Genomic DNA, 16,601 nt, shown 5'->3' on the forward strand with positions numbered 1-16,601 from the left:
CTCAAAACTACACTTTCCATCAGTCCCCTTACCAATAAAGGCTACTTTTGGATGACAGCTTCCTGCATTAATCAAGTATTCTTACAAACTAATTATTAATTAGCCCATGAATTTTTCCTCCTGTCTCCATCTGGGACTCACCTCTGTGTTCAAATAGCAAGCTAATGTCCTGTAATAATGGGGGAGACTAGACACGTGTGTTCCCAGACACCCGGCTCTTTCTAACCTCAGTTTGGGTGGAAGATGTCCAAAGTGATGGAGCTCTAGGATCCTGAGAAAAGCAGCAATATCTGTCTCCATCTTCCCCAAATCTCATAAATCTGTTGCAGGTGGGTGAGTGGGTATTTGCTGGAGTTAATAGGAGTTTTAACAGTTCTATCCCTTCTCCCTGACAGAATCACTATTTCTATGATCAATTCTCTACCCTCTTAATTTAATATCCGCCTAGAACAAAGACTCATTCAACCTACCTCATCCTTAATAGTAGATGTGAAGATATCTTGAAATATTTTAGGTATTTTATTCTGAATACTTATCATTAATATAGCCAGAGCCTGAAATCTAAGAAGAATTTTAATCTGCAAGTAGATTTGATGCTTCAATCTCTTTTAGTAGTCACCATTATTTTAAATAAATAATAATGTGCAACATTCCTAGATGTTTTCTAGGTTCTTTGTACTAAAGATTGTCCTCACACCAGTTTACTCTGCAGGATACTTATTAGGGAGGGCATTCAGTGACTACAGACTGATGTAAATTAAAGCCTTTTTGCATTTAAATTAGTATCCCTTAATATAGAAAAAAATTCCCTCCATTTCTTAGAGGGCTGTTATAGGTAGGGAGACCACTCATCATTATATCTCCTTTAGTCCAAACCTTTCTCTCAAGAAAATGTCAAAGACAAAGATTTGTGATTTATGTGTCACTGTTTATTATATGATTATTTCCAAGAGGCACAGGTATCAGTTATGCTCCAATAGAGAACCAAAGGAGGCTCTTTTGGGGATCCTTAGTCCTTCAGTAGCACTCACCTGATCTGAAAGAGAAAGGAAGAATGACCTGGTTGGGTCTCTCCCACAGTCCCTTCATACAACTTCCCTGATATTCAATGTAATGCTACTTTTAGGATCATAGAGATGGAAAGAACTTTAAAGATCCTTTTTCCAGGTGAGGAAATGGAAGAACTTATTACTTATTGAATTGAACTGAATAATCCTTATAGAAAAGGTTCAATAGTAAAGGATAGGAAAAGTTAGCAATTAGATGAAAGTCATCTCATCCAGGTAAGGTTGAAGTACTCACTTCTGCCCACTGTTAAGGGGTAGAGGAACAAAGGGAGAAATTTAATATTCTCCTTGTAAAGGCAGGAGCAATATGTAGTATAGGAGAAAGGTAACATTAATTGTAATCTAAAGATCCAAGTTCAGATTTTGTCTCATTCCCTTACTCATTTACTTACTGGTTACTCAATCTTTGTGTATCAATGTCCTCATTAGTCAAATGGGGATGCTAATTTCATTTTTGTTATCTACCTTCCAAGACTGATGTGAAGAAAAGAATTTTTTTGTACTTGGATTCCCCCTTTGTATTTTGTATACCCATCACTTGGCCATATTTTATTTCTTATTTATTTTTGTATATGTTTTAACCTGCTTCTAGATTTGATACTTCAAGAAGGCAAAGGATCTCTCTTACCTTTCTTTGCATTTCTCTGAAAACCTAGCACAGTGCTCTGCACACTTAATAAATAGAATTTTAAAAAAAAGAAAGAGGAAGAGAAGGAGAAAGGGAGAGAAAGAAAAAGGGAAGGAAAGAGGAAGGAAGAGAAGGAGAGAACCAAAGTGGAGAAAAAAAATTAGAGCAGTTCAGTATAAGTTAGAGTGTCCAGTGACTTTAGTTTCACCCAGGAACAAGGCCATTACGTTTCACAGCAGCTCATGGCGTCGTTCATGCAGAGACAAGTCTCACACTGGCTGTTTTGCCATTTGGAGCCCAAATTGTATATTTTATTATCAATTTCATCGATGCACTTATTTCTGGGACCTATTAAAGAGATACACAACAGAGTCATCTCCATTCCATTTTTATGAATAACTCCAGCCTAATCCAAAAAGAATTAGATGAGCATATGATAGGGGATTTTGATAGTTTCTTGCATTAAACTGAGAACTTCTTTTTTAAAAGATAACCTTTTAAAAATGTATTTTTCAAAACTTAAATGCAGAATAAGAAAAAACAAAATAGAAAAAGAAATATGGAAAAAAGAAAAAAAAAAAGAAAAACACTGCCATGTGCCTAGCTGAACATCAGGAAGAATTCAAAGTATATAACAATAAATTTCCATTCATGAAAACATAAAATAATATCAGATATTTATTAATAATTGTCCATCTTTTCTTTGCTTCCTTGTAGATTTTCTTTTGTTATCTGCTATGAATTTTTACTTTTCACTTTTCCCCCCTTTCCTGCCCTCCACCTTCCCAAGCAAGTTTAGTTAAGCACTGTCTAGCATTGTCTGAGATCAGTGCTTACTATCTCTGCCTTTTTTCTAATAAATTTTACTTCTGGTCATTGTTATAATGTTTGTGTATATCTTTTATTTCATATCCCTATTAACTCTTCTGCTTTACTTCTACCTGTTAATTTGTTTATTACTTAACCTCTCCAACACCCCCACACACACTCCAGGAGAGCTTCTTAAGAGCAGAACTCTTTTATTCCCCTTTTTCTATATGCCCATTATTTAGCACAGTGCTTGGCACATAGCAGGCAATTAATAAGCACTTGCTGATTGACTAACAGACTGATTCTGTTTAAAATTTAATTTCTTCTGCATCTTGCCTAAATAGTGATGTTAACTATATTTTAAGGATCTGTGATTTTATCAGTGCGGGTGCTCAGTGCAGCAATTTAACTGATCATATATCCAGAACCTACATTGGTTTTATGCCCTGGGATAAAAAGCACCAAACCAGAGGGATGAATGATGGAAGGAGAACAATACAATGGGTCCCCTGTAAGAAAACAGAAAATATACCCTCTTTCCTCTATCTCTCCTATAAGGTCCTTATATAGCAGCCAGCTTGGAGTAGGCTCAGGCTTTCTTCTCCTGATGCTTGGATTATTGCAGTATCCTTTTAAAGATCTCATTGTTTTCCCTTTCCAAATTTCTCCTCATTAGAATCTGTCTTTAACCAGTCTCAAAACAGATTTTCCTAAATTTCAGTTCTTACCATGTCATAACCCTACTCAACAAATTCTATTGCATCTAGGATCAAATATGAAATAGTTTGAATTTCAAAACTGAGCTCCTTCTACTTTTCTAGTCTTATTATAATTCATTTTTGTCCACCTACTTTTTGCTCAGTTACACTGGCTTTCTGAATAGTTCCTGGAACATGATAGTCCATTTCTGGATTCCATGCCTTTGTCCTACTATACTTAGAAGATTCTCCATTCTTGTCTCATATTCATTCAAATCTCACCTTCTGCAAGAGGAGTTTTCCAGTTTCTTTTATCCCTGAGACTTCTTTCCTCAACGCTGCTATCCATTTTTCTCTGAAATACCTTCCATTTACATGATATATATATATATATATCTTTTATGCTTTGGGTGAATATACTTGTTGGCTCTCCCATTAGACTAGGGGGCTTTTTTAAGATAAGAATTAGATTTTTTTTCTACTTTTTTATCTCCCCAGCACTTACCACAGGGCCTGACACATAATAAATGCTTGAGAGACTCACAAATATAATTTCAAACCAGATGATTACTACGGTGGGAGGGAAGCCCAGTGTAAAATGTGTAGGAAATTTGGATTAGCCATACCCATATGGAAGCCATCTTAATAGAAATGAAAATAAAGTCCACAGGTATCCCTAAGTTAATGAATCTTTAATGGGTAGAATTTCAGATAACAGAAGGTAAGAAATTGTCAGGTAGATCTGCACCTTTCCAATCTCCCCATCTGAATAACCCTTCTTTATCACAACCACCTGTAGTGATGGAACCTTGATTCTCTTATAAGTCTCTTCTAGGCTTTAACCTAGGCAACTAGGCAACATCTCAAAGCAGTAAATAATTTCCCCAGGTGATCTTCTCTTACCAAATTTTGAGATCCTTTGAAGTTGTACTCTATAGCAATATCCATGGGTCAGTGCCAGGGCAGAGCACAGCAATATCAGAACCATCAGACGCTCCTGCAATGATCAGCTAACATTGAAAAACACTGAACCATCACCTATTCCTGCCAATCCAATTGGAGCCCAAGGAGAGCTGCTTCTTCTAGCCAACATTCTACCCCATATGTCCCTTACTCTATTAAGTTATAAGCTTCCTGAAGGCAGGTACCATGTCTCTTTTATAATTTAATCCTTAGGTTTAGCACATTACCTGGCATGGTAATGCTTATTGCTTATTCATTTATTTAATGAATAAGTAAGAAAAAATCCAGAGGATTCAAAGGAATCAGAAATCCTTTTTTCTTTTTAATTATAATTTAATATTTTCCCACACCTACTCATAAAACAATTTTAACATTTGTTTTTAAAACTTTGAGTTTCAAATTCTCTCCCTTCTTCCCCCCATCCTTCATTGAGAAGGCACATGTAAAGTTATGACATTTCCCTAACAGTTGTTGGGAAAGAAAACATATATCCTTTCCCGTCCAAAAAAACCCCCCAAAACCTCAAGAAAAATAAAGTTAAAAAAATATGCTTCAGTCTATATTCAGACACAAACAGTTCTTTCTCTGAGTATAAATAACATTTTTCATCATAAATCTTTGAGTTGTCTTGGATTATTGTATTGCTGAGAATAGCAAAGTCATTCACAGTTAATCATTTTTTATTATTGCTGTTTGTACACTATACATTTCACTTTGCATCAACTCATGGAAGTCTTTATAGGTTTTTCTGAGAGCATATTACATTTCTTATAGCAAAATAGTATTCCATCATAATCACATATCAAAATTTGTTCTGCCATTCCTCAATTGATCAGCATCCCCTCAATTTTTACTAAGAAAAGAGCTATTGTAAATATTGGTAGTGGTGTTGGCAAGTCAAAGGATTTGCATGAATTTATAGCCTTTTGGGTATAATTCCAAATTGCTCTATAAAAGATTTGAATCAGTTCACAATTCCACCAACAAAGCATTATGTCTCATTTTTCTCACATTCCCCCTAATATTTGTCATTTTTGTCCTATTAGCCAATGTAATAGGTATGAGATTGTAAATCAGAATTGTTTTAATTTGCATTTCTCCAATGAATAATGAATATATTTTTTCATATAGTTATAAATACCTTGATTACTTCATATGAAAACTTTTGATCATTTATCAATTGGAGAATGGCTCTTTTTTATATATAAATTTAACTCAGTTCCTCATATGTTTGAGAAATGAAACCTTTATCAGAGAAACTTGCTTCAAAATCCTTTTCACAATTAAATTTCCCCTATTTATTCTATTCTTTCTTTCTCCTTTCATGCTGTTCCTCCTCAAAAGTGTTTTGTTTCTAGCTATCCCCTCCTCCAGTGGGCCCTCCCTTTTATCATTCTCCTCCTCAAATCTCTTCCCCTCCTACTTTCCTGCAGGGTAAGATAGATTTCTATACCCAATTGTATAGGTATGTTATTTTCTCTTTGAATCAACTTTGATAAGAATAAGTTTCTCTCCCCCTCTTCCCCTCCACTGTAAAAGCTTTTTATTGCCTCTTTTGTGGCAGATAATTTGTACCATTCTACCTTTCCCTTTTCCTTTGTCCCAGGACATTCCTCTCTTATCCCTTAATTTTATGTTTTTTAGATATTATCCTTTCATATTCAACTCACAACTGTTCCCTCTGTCTATATTTGTTCATTCTACCTGTCTTAATTGCCCTAGTAATGAGAAAATTCTTATGAATTACAAGTATCATCCTCCCATAGAGGAGTCTAAACAGATTAACCTTATTCACTCCCTTATGATTACCGCCCCTTATGCTTTTTCTGAGTCCTGTTATGTGAAAATCAAATTTTCTATTCAGCTCTGGTTTTTTCATCACAAATGCTTGAAAATCCATTCTCTATCTCCCACCCCCAAAGAATTATACTCAGTTTTGCTGGGTAGGTGATTTTTGGTTGTAATCCTAGCTCCTTTGCTTTATGGGATATCACATTCCAAGATTTCTTATCCTTTAATGTAGAAGGTACTAAATCTTGTGTATCCTGAATATAACTCCACTCGACTTGGATTGTTTCTTTCTGGAGACTTGCAGTATTTTCTCCTTGACTTGGAAGTTGAGGAATTTGGTTATAATATTCCTAGGAGTTTTTATCTTGGGATCTCTTTCAGGAAGTGATCAGTGGATTCTTTCAATTTATATTTTACTTTCTGGCTTTAGAAAATCAAGACAGTTTTCCTGGATAATTTCTTAAAATATGAGTACTGCACTCTTTTTTATCATGATTTTCAGGTAGTTCAATAATTTTTAAATTATCTCTCCTGGATTTATTTTCCATGTCAGTTGTTTTTGAAATGAGATATTTCTATTTTTTCACTTTTTTTGGTTTTATTTCATTATCTCTTAATTTCCATAAAGTTCTATTTCTCATTTCTAATTTTTAAGGAATTATTTTCCTCAGGAGCTTTTGTTCCTCCTTTTCCATTTGGTCAATTTTGCTTTTTTCAGGCATTCTTTTCCCCACTGACTTTTTGCACTTTTTCCCCCCCATCTCTCTCATTCCACCTCATGTCCTTTACTTCTCTTACTTCATTTTCTATATCCCTTTTACACTCTTTCATGACCTGATACAAATTCTTATTTTTCTTGGAGGCTTTGGATGTAGGAGTTTTGACTTTGTTGTCTTCTTTTGAGTGTAGTTTGATCTTCATTATCACCATGGTAACTTTCTGTGGATATGAGTGCTGAGCAATAACTAGTGATCTATGACAGCTCATGGAGAACAAAAAATGCTACCTCATATTTGGTGACACAGATTTGTCCTGATTTTTTTTAATGAAAGGAATATCTAAAGTCTACTTCTGAATAGTTTTATTGATTAATATGCTTTAACTAATCCTGAGTTAGCATCTCTGTGGCTTCTACTCATTGTTTCTAATTTTTTGCCCTTTAGATTCAGGCAGAATATGTCTAATATCTTTTCTAGATGAAAATGCATCAAACACTTAAATGCTATTAACATTCAATGTCCTCTTGTTCAGATTGTTTCCAGTTAGTTCAACCAACTCTCACATAACATGAAATCAAGACCTTGTCTTCAACAAGACACTTTCCAATTATAATTCCTAACCTTTAGTACCTAATACTGAAGATAATATTTTCTTTTTAAAAAATTAATTACAATTTTTATTTTATTTATTTTATCTATATTTATTTTTATTTTTATTTATTTATTTATTTATATGCATGGGTAATTTTACAGCATTGGCAATTGCCAAACCTTTTGTTCCAATTTTTCCCCTTCTTCCCCACCCTAGATGGCAGGTTGACTAATATATGTTAAATATGTTAAAGTATAAATTAAATACAATATATGTATACATGTCCAAGTAGTTGTTTTGCTGTACAAAAAGGATCGGACTTTGAAATAGTGTACAATTAGCCTGTGAAGGAAATAAAAAATGCAGGTGGACAAAAATAGAGGGACTGGGAATTGTATGTAGTGGTTCATAGTCATCTCCCAGAATTCTTCTGAAGATAATATTTTCATTGAGATCTGATCAAAGCATGCTTCCTCTTGTTTGTATGTTTTTTGTCCAGTTTTTCAGCCACATCCAATCCTTTGTGACCCCATGGACTCACAGCATACCAGTCCTTTCTATCTTCGACCATCTTCCAAAGTCCATCAAAGCTCATGGTGGTTGTTTCCATGATATTGTCTATCCATCTCATCTTCTACCATCCCCTTCTTTTTTTGCCATTAGGACCACATGTATTTTAGTTTCAGCTTTAGTATTTGACTTTCCAGTGAATAGTCCAAAATAATTTTTTTAATTATAGAAGATCTCCTTATCTCAGAATTAATAAATGCTTGTTGAATTCGATTAATTGAACCAGGATGGATATGAACTTAAGCTGAATGTGTGGGAATGTTCAGCCTGAATAAGAGAAGACTTAGGGTGGGCAAGATAGCTGGCTGATGTGTTCAAAAGGCTGTCATGTGGATGAGCGTTTTTAGATTGGTATGACTTTGGCCCAGAAGTCAGAATTCAGAGCAATGACAATCGTGAAGACAAATTTAAGCTTGACATAGAAGTACTGTTTTTACTATTGGAGGCTATCCACAAGTAGAATAGACTGTTTTGGGAGATGTTCCTCGTTTTCACTGGCTATTTTTTTTTAGCAGAAGCTATATGATTGCTATATAGAATATTGGGGAGCCAGTTTTGGCTGTGGATATAAATTAACTTTGATTTGATGATATAAAAAAGATGACATTTAAAAGGGTGGGGAAAAAAAAGATTCTATTGGGAGAATAGAAAAGGAGAGGTGAAATGTGATAAATCACTTAAAGAGGTCAATAGACCATTACAATAGAGGGAAAGAAAGGAGAGGGATCAACATTAGCATTGTTTGAATCTTACTTTTAATCAAATTTGGCTCAAAAAGGGAATAACATATATTTCAAGTTATCTTACCTTATAGGGAAGTAGAAGGAGAAAGGGAAAATAAAGAGGAGGGGCAAGATACAAGGAAGGATAGAAACAGGAGGAGAAAGAGGTAAAAGAAAGGAGGAGGAGTGATAGAAGAAAGGGCAGGTTTGGGGAGTGGTGGCCAGAAAACACTGGTGAGGTTGGACAGGATGGAAAGTGAGGGAAAAAATTATAATGGGAGAAAATAGGATGGAGAGAAATACTTGGCTGGTATTCATAACTATGAACATGAATGGGATGAATTCATCCATAAAATGGAAGTGGATAGCAGATTGGATTCAAATCCATAATACTTCAGTATGTTGTTTACAAGAAACACATTTGAAGCAGAGAGATATACAGGGAGTAAAGGTAAAAGGCTGAAGCAAAATATGTTATGTTTCATCTGAGGAAAAAAAAAAAAGCAGGGCTACCAATTCTGATCTCAGACAAAGTTAAGGCAAAATTAGATCTAATTAAAAGAGAGAAGGAAAGAAACTACATATTGCTAAAAGGTACCATAGACAATGAAGTGATATCAATATTAAACATATATGAACCAAGTGGTACAGTGTTCAGCTTCTTAGAAAAGTTAAGCCAATTATAGGAAGAAATAGACAGAAAAACTATACTAGTGGGGGAATCTCAACCTCCCCCTCTCAGAATTAGAAAATCTAATCACAAAATAAACAAGAAAGAAATTAAAAAGGTGAATGTAATATTAGAAAACTTAAATAAGATACATGGCTGGAGAAAATTAAATAGGAATAGAATGGAATATACCTTCTTCTCAGTGGTATACCTAAACACACAAAATAAAAAAAATCTCACAATCAAATACAGAAAGGCATAAATTGTAAATGCATCCTTCTTATATCATGATGTAATAAAAATTACATGCACTAAAGGTGCAGAGACCTTATTGGAAAATAAACAATCTAATCTTAAAGAATATGTGGGTTAAACAACAAATCATAGAAATAATTGATAATTCTAAGAGAGTAACAATAATTAGACTACACCAAAACTGATAGGCTGTGGCCAAAGCAGTTATTAGGAGAAATTTTAATGCTTACTTGAATAAAGTTGAGAAAGAGGACATCAATGAATTGGACATGTAACTAAAAATTTTAGGAAAAATAAAAAAATTAAAAACCTCAAATAATTCCAAGTTAGAAATTTTGAAATCAAAGGAGATATTAGTAACAATGAAAGTAAGAAAACTATTGAGCTAATAAGACTAAAAGTTGGTTTGAAAATCAAAATAGACAAATATTTGGTTAATATGATTAGAAAAAGAAAAGAAAAAAATACAAATTACTAGTATAAAAAAATAAAAGTGAACTTATTACCAATGAAGAGAAACTAAAGCAATAATTAGGAGCTAACTTGCTCAATTGTATGCCAACAAATCTGACAATTTAAATGAAATGGATGAATATTTCACAAAAATATTAATTTCACAGGAAAAACAAAAAAGGAAATAAAATACTTAAATAATCCCATTTTAGAAAAGGAAATTGAACAAATCATAATGAACTCCCTAAGAAAAAATCTTCAGGGCCAGATAGATGTACAAGTGACTTCTACCAAACATTTAAAGAACAATCAATTCCTTTTTTTTTTTTTTTTTTGTTAGATTTGAATTTTTTTTTAATTTTTATTTTATTTTATAATTATAACATTTTTTTGACAGTACATATGCATGGGTAATTTTTTACAACATTATCCCTTGCACTTACTTCTATTCAGATTTTTTCCCTTCCTCCCCCAACCCCCTCCCCCAGATGGCAAGCAGTCTTATATATGTTAAATATATTACAGTATATTCTAGATACAATATATGTGTGTAGAACCGAATTTTTTGTTGCACAGGAAGAATTGGATTCAGAAGGTAAAAATAACAGTTTACATTCATTTCCCAGTGTTCCTTTTCTGGATGTAGCTGGTTCTGTCCATCATTAATCAATTGGAATTGGATTAGCTCTTCTCTATGTTGAAGAAATCCACTTCCATCAGCATACATCCTCGTACAGTATCATTGTTGAAGTGTATAATGATCTTCTGGTTCTGCTCGTTTCACTCAGCATCAATTGATGTAAGTCTCTCCAAGCCTCTCTGTATTTCTCCTGTTGGTCATTTCTTATAGAACAATAATATTCCATAACATTCATATACCATAGTTTACCCAACCATTCTCCAATTGATGGACATCCATTCATCTTCCAGCTTCTAGCCACTACAAAAAGGGCTGCCACAAACATTTTGGCACATACAGGTCCCTTTCCCTTCTTTAGTAGTTCCTTGGGGTATAAGCCCAGTAGTAGTATGGCTGGGTCAAAGGGTATGCACATTTTGATAACTTTTTGGGCATAATTCCAGATTGAAGAACAATCAATTCCAATACTATATAAGCTATTTAGGAAAATAGGGGAAGAAGGAATCCTACCAAATTACTTTAATGACACAAATATGGTACTGCTATCTAAATCAGGAATGGCCAAAAGAAAGAAAGAAAGAAAATTATAGACCAATCTCTATAATGAATATCAATGTAAAGTTTCAAAATAAAATATTATCTATCACCAGGTTAATATACTATGGCCAATTGGGATTTTTATCAGGAATGCAGGACTGGTTCAATATTAGGGAAACCATCAGCATAATTGTCCATGTCAATAAAAAACTAACAGAAACCCAATGATTATCTCAGTAAATGTGGATTAAAAACATTAGATAACATAGGAATAAATGGAGTTTTCCTTAAAATGATAAATGGCATTTATTTAAAACCATCTGCAGGCATTATTTGTAATGAGGATAAGCTAAAAACATTCCCAGTAAGATCAGGAGTAAAACAAAGATGCCTATTATAACTACTATTTTTCAATATTGTAGTGGAAACTTTAACTTTAGCAATAAGAGAAAAAAAAGAAATTGAAGGAATTAGAGTAGAAAGTGAGGAAACAAAGCTATTACTCTTTGCAGATGATATCATGATATACTTAAGAAAATCAGCTAAAAAAACTACTTGAAACAATTCAGTCTTAACAAAGTTGCAGGATATAAAATAAATTCACATAAACCGTCAATATTTTCATATGTTACCATGAAAGTACAGCAGCAAGAAACAGAAAGACAAATCCCAATTAAAAGAACTATCAACAATATGAAATATTTGGGAGTCTACCTGCCAAGATAAACCCAAGAATTATATGAATTCAATTACAAAACACTTCACATAAAGTCAGATTAAAACAACTAGAAATATGTCAACTATTTATGGGTAGATTAAGCTAATATAATAAAAAACAACTATTCTACCTAAATTAGTGTACTTATTAAGTGCTATATCAATCAAATTACCAAAATATATTTTATAGCTCTAGAAAAATAATAAAATTCATCTTGAAGAAAAAAAAATTAAGGGCATTGATGAAGCCATACTAGACCTAAAACTATATTATAAAGCATCAGTCATCAAAACCATTTGGTACTGGCTAAAAAATAGAGTGGTGAATCAGTGGAATAAGTTCAGTTCATAAGACTATGTAATCAATGACTATAGTAATCTATTGTTTGATAGTAGATTCCATTTTCTAGGTTAAGAAGTTACTCTTTGACAAAAATTACTGGGAAAATTGGAAAATAGTATGGCAGAAACTAGGAATAGACCAACATCTTAAACCCTATACCAAGATAAGGTCAAAATAGCTACATTCTTCAGACATAAAGGGATACTATTAGCAAATTAGAAGAGCGAGAGATAGTTTACCCATCAGATATTAGGAGAAATGAGAATTTATTACGAGACTAGAAAGAGAGCACTATGAAATACATGAATAAATCTGATTACATTAAATTTTAAAAGTTTTGCCAAACAAAACCAATACAACCAAGATTAAACGGGAAGCAGAAAGCTGGGAAACAATTTTTACAATCCATATTTCTGATAAAAGCCCCATTTCTAGGAATTCAAGTAATTCCCCAGTTGACAAATCATCATAGGATATGAAGATGAAGAAATTAAAGCCATCTATAGTCATATAAAATGCCCTAAAGCACTATTGATTGGATAGATGCAAATTCAAACAACTTTGAGGTACAACCTTATACCTTTCAGATTGGCTAAGATGACAGAAAAAGATAATGACAAATATTGGAGGGAATGTGAGAAAACTGGGATACTGATACATTGTTGGTGGAATTGTGAGCTAATCCAGTCATTCTGGAGAGCAATTTGGAACTATGACCAAAGAGCTATAAAACCATGCATACGCCTCTTGATTTAGCAGTGCCATTACTGGATCTGTATCCCAAAGAAATAATAAAAATAAAAAAGGGAAAAGGACCCACATGTGCAAAAATGCTTGTAGCAGCTTTTTTTTTTTTTTTATGGTGGTAAAGGAATGGAAAATAAGTGCACGTTCATTGCTTGGGGAATGAATGAGTAAGTTATAGTATGATATAATGGAATATAATTATTCTATAAGAATACATATTATATATCTACTATATAGTATATATGTAATATAATTATGTAGTATATATTTTATAATATATAATATATATAGATAATACATATCTATAATATATAATATAATACATAAGAATCTATAAGAATGGAATAAACTGATTTCAGAAAAGGCTGGAAAGACTTAAGGGAACTGATGCTGAGTGAAGCAATCAGTACCAGGAAAATACGCAGCAACAACAGTATTGTGCGATGATCAACTATGATACACTTCCGTTCTTCTCAGCATTTCAGTGATCCAAGGCAATTCCAATAAACTTTCCATGAAAAATGCCATTTGTAGCCAGAGAAAGAAATTTGGAAATTGAATGCAGAATGAAACATGCTATTTTTGCTTTTCTTTCTATTGTTTTTTTTTCTTTCTCATTATTTTTCCCTTTTATTCTTATTTTTCTTTTCTAACAAGATTCATATGGGAATATGTTAAAAATAAATGTACATGTATAACCTATATATCATATTGCTTGATAGAATGGAGAGGGGGAAGAAAAGGGAGGGAAGGAGAGAAAAATAATTGGAATTCAAAATTTTACAAGAATGAATGTTGAAAAACCATCTTTACATATAATTGATTAAAATAATATATTATTAAATTTTTAAAAATTAAAAATATGAAAATATAAAAAATATTTAAATGGCTATGATCTTATGCTCATAAGACATGAAATGATAGAATTGGTGAAAATGATGAATTCAGCCACTGCATCTCACTGAGCAAATTTCACATGTCTGCATATTTTAGTGGATTCTCCATTGATAGTTATTTTGCTTTTCAGGGACATGAAGAACCCATGTGTACTGTTAGTTCTTTACAGCTCAGTAAATTTTTAATGAGAACAGTTTTGTTTTGATTGCTAACAATAACACTAACACACAAATAACACAGCAAAAACATTAAAGGAAGGGAAGGAAAGGGGGGGAGGAATGGAAAATAATAGATGAACTGGAAAACCTGAGTTCAAGCCCTGCTCCTAACCGGTACTGGCTCTGTGAGTTTCCTAGTCAACTCTCTAAAACTAAAAGTTACAGAGAAAGCTTGTGCCAATGAAATCGTACTTGTTTTGTATGTTGCTTTCTTCCAACATATTTAATGTACTTTACACATTTGGCCCCACCTCATGAGCTAGGCCCAATAAGTACAACAAAGTCAAGGATTCCAAACCCAGGAAGCCTTTCCCGGGCAGGTCCTTCCGAGGAAGAGAGAGTTTTGATTTTTAGAAGGTAATAACTAAGATAGCTTGTCTTTCCTCTAGGAAAGAACTAATAGCACGTGGGGGTTCTTCTAGGTTCCAAACACAAAGGGAGGCAACTTTTGTAAGTGCAGCAGGGCTAAACAAGAATATTGTAACTCACCATTCCTGGTGGTGTAAATCTGATGAACAGACCGAGGCTGATAGTTGTTCCCCGGAGGAGAGACTATGGTTTGAAAAGCCTCACACGCTGCTTTTATAGGGAGGAGCAGTCACATGGAAAGAAGGCTTGCCAAAAACAGAGGAGAGAGGTTTAAGGGACAAAAGGGACGTTTTTTGTGTGTGTTTACTAATATTATTCACTAACTTGGAATAGCACAGGCTGCTATCTATTTTATAGATGAGCCCTTACCATTCACCTTCACATAATTACTATTTCATTCTATACCATTTTCTGCTATTTCTCTCTCTCTCTCCCTCCTCAGAAGTCCATTTTGTATTTAATCATTTCCTCCCTTAATCTATCCTCCTTTTTAGCATTCCCCCTTCTCTTTGCTTATCCCCTTGCCTTTTATTTTCCTATTGGTTAAGTCAAATTTCTATATAAAACTGTGCATGTATGTTTATGTATTCTTTCCTCTTTGAGACAATTCTGATAAAAGTAGGGTTTCAGTACTGCCTACCACCTCCTTTTCCCCTCCGTTATAAAAGCTCTTCCTTGCACACACCTTTATTATGTGAGAATAATTTCCCAATTGTACCTTTTTTCTTTCTTGTACTCCAAGTGCCTCCCTCTTTCTCACCCCTTCATTTTATGTGATGAATTCATGCCAACATATTTAATTCCCCCATTCCCTCTATCCATGTTAACTCCTTTTAACTGTCTTTATAATAATATTCTTAGGAGTTACTTGTATTACCTTCCCATATGAAATATAAACAGTTTACATTTGAGTCCCTTATAATTATTCTTTGACATTTACCTTTTTATCACTCTCTTGAGTCTTGTGCTTGAATGTTACATTTTGTATGCAGCTCTGGGTTTTTCATTAGGAATGCTTAAAAGGACTGTATTTCATTAAATATCTGTTCTTCCCCTGAAGACTTACCGTTAGTTTTACTGGGTAGGTTACTTTTGTTTGGTAATCCTAGCTTCTTTGCCTTCTAAAATGTCAAATTGAGCCTTCTATTTCTTAAATATAATGTAGAAACCACTAAATTTTGTGTTACATTAAAAATTTAAGATAAACTGAGATATAAGGTTCTGAGTATCATTAATTTATTAGCTAGGTCAACAGCAACAAATATCTTGGGTCAATGGCCTAAAGACCCAGAATGAGGGCTGAGCAGGTCTTTTACAACAATTAGCAAGAAGATAAAAAAATCTAGAACACTCTAGGTGTTTTCTTCTGATTAGCTGGCTAATAGAGACATAGAAATGAGATTACATCATTTGGACCTCCCCTTCTGAAATCCTCTTAATCACAGCCCAGACAAGGGAGTTTACTTAGAAGACCAAGGTTTCCAGCCAATAGGAGTAGTCCTTTGGCCAATGGGAATTGCTAAGATACTTTATACTAATGATATTTGACCTTTATGTCAATCAGGTTTCTCTGGAAAGTGAATGATGAATGGAATTATAATTTTGTTGTTCTATTTCAGTTCTTTCAGTTTTGTCCAATTCTTTGTAACCACATTTGGGATTTTCTTGGCAAAAATACTGCATCCATTTGCCATTTCTTTCTCTAGCTTATTTTATAGAAGAGGCAAACTGAGACTAATGTCTGAGGTTGAATTTGAACTCAGGTCTCCCTGACTCTAGGTCCAGCATTCTATCCACTGCTGCCCTGCAGGTTACAAAGGTTGATTACAAAAGCTTTCCTTCTAGGCAAGTTTCTCTGGGAGATGTGGGGGGTGAGTGAAATTTACAAAGGGAAGAAATTGCAAAAGGAAAACGAAATCTAATTTTATTAAATATTAGCAAAATAGATTTAAAATCAATTTTCATTTTTAAAAAAATAATTGTGTGATCCTGACTGGTTCTATGATATTTGAATTGCTCCTTTCTGGCTGCTTGAAGTAGATTCTCTTTCACTTGGAGGTTCTGGAATTTGGCTATATTATTTCAGGAAGTTTTCATTTTGGGATTTCTTTCAGGAGGTGATGGATGGATTTGTTCTATTTCTATTTTACTCTGGATCTAAAATATCAGGACAGATTCTCTTAATAATTTTAAAA

General features: G+C 33.6%; 1 long non-coding RNA gene across 1 annotated transcript; it reads right to left on the reverse strand.

Moving 5' to 3' along the window:
• Positions 1-910: 910 nt before the first annotated feature.
• LOC141553286 (uncharacterized) lies at positions 911-14,605 on the reverse strand. The gene is made up of 4 exons (XR_012485374.1): positions 14,527-14,605; positions 4,107-4,200; positions 1,923-2,043; positions 911-1,036 (listed from the first exon to the last, which is right to left on the reverse strand). It is a non-coding gene; the product is annotated as an uncharacterized LOC141553286 (long non-coding RNA).
• Positions 14,606-16,601: the final 1,996 nt, after the last annotated feature.

This window comes from Sminthopsis crassicaudata, chromosome 2, assembly GCF_048593235.1.
Source record: "Sminthopsis crassicaudata isolate SCR6 chromosome 2, ASM4859323v1, whole genome shotgun sequence".
NCBI classification, from domain to species: domain Eukaryota; kingdom Metazoa; phylum Chordata; class Mammalia; order Dasyuromorphia; family Dasyuridae; genus Sminthopsis; species Sminthopsis crassicaudata.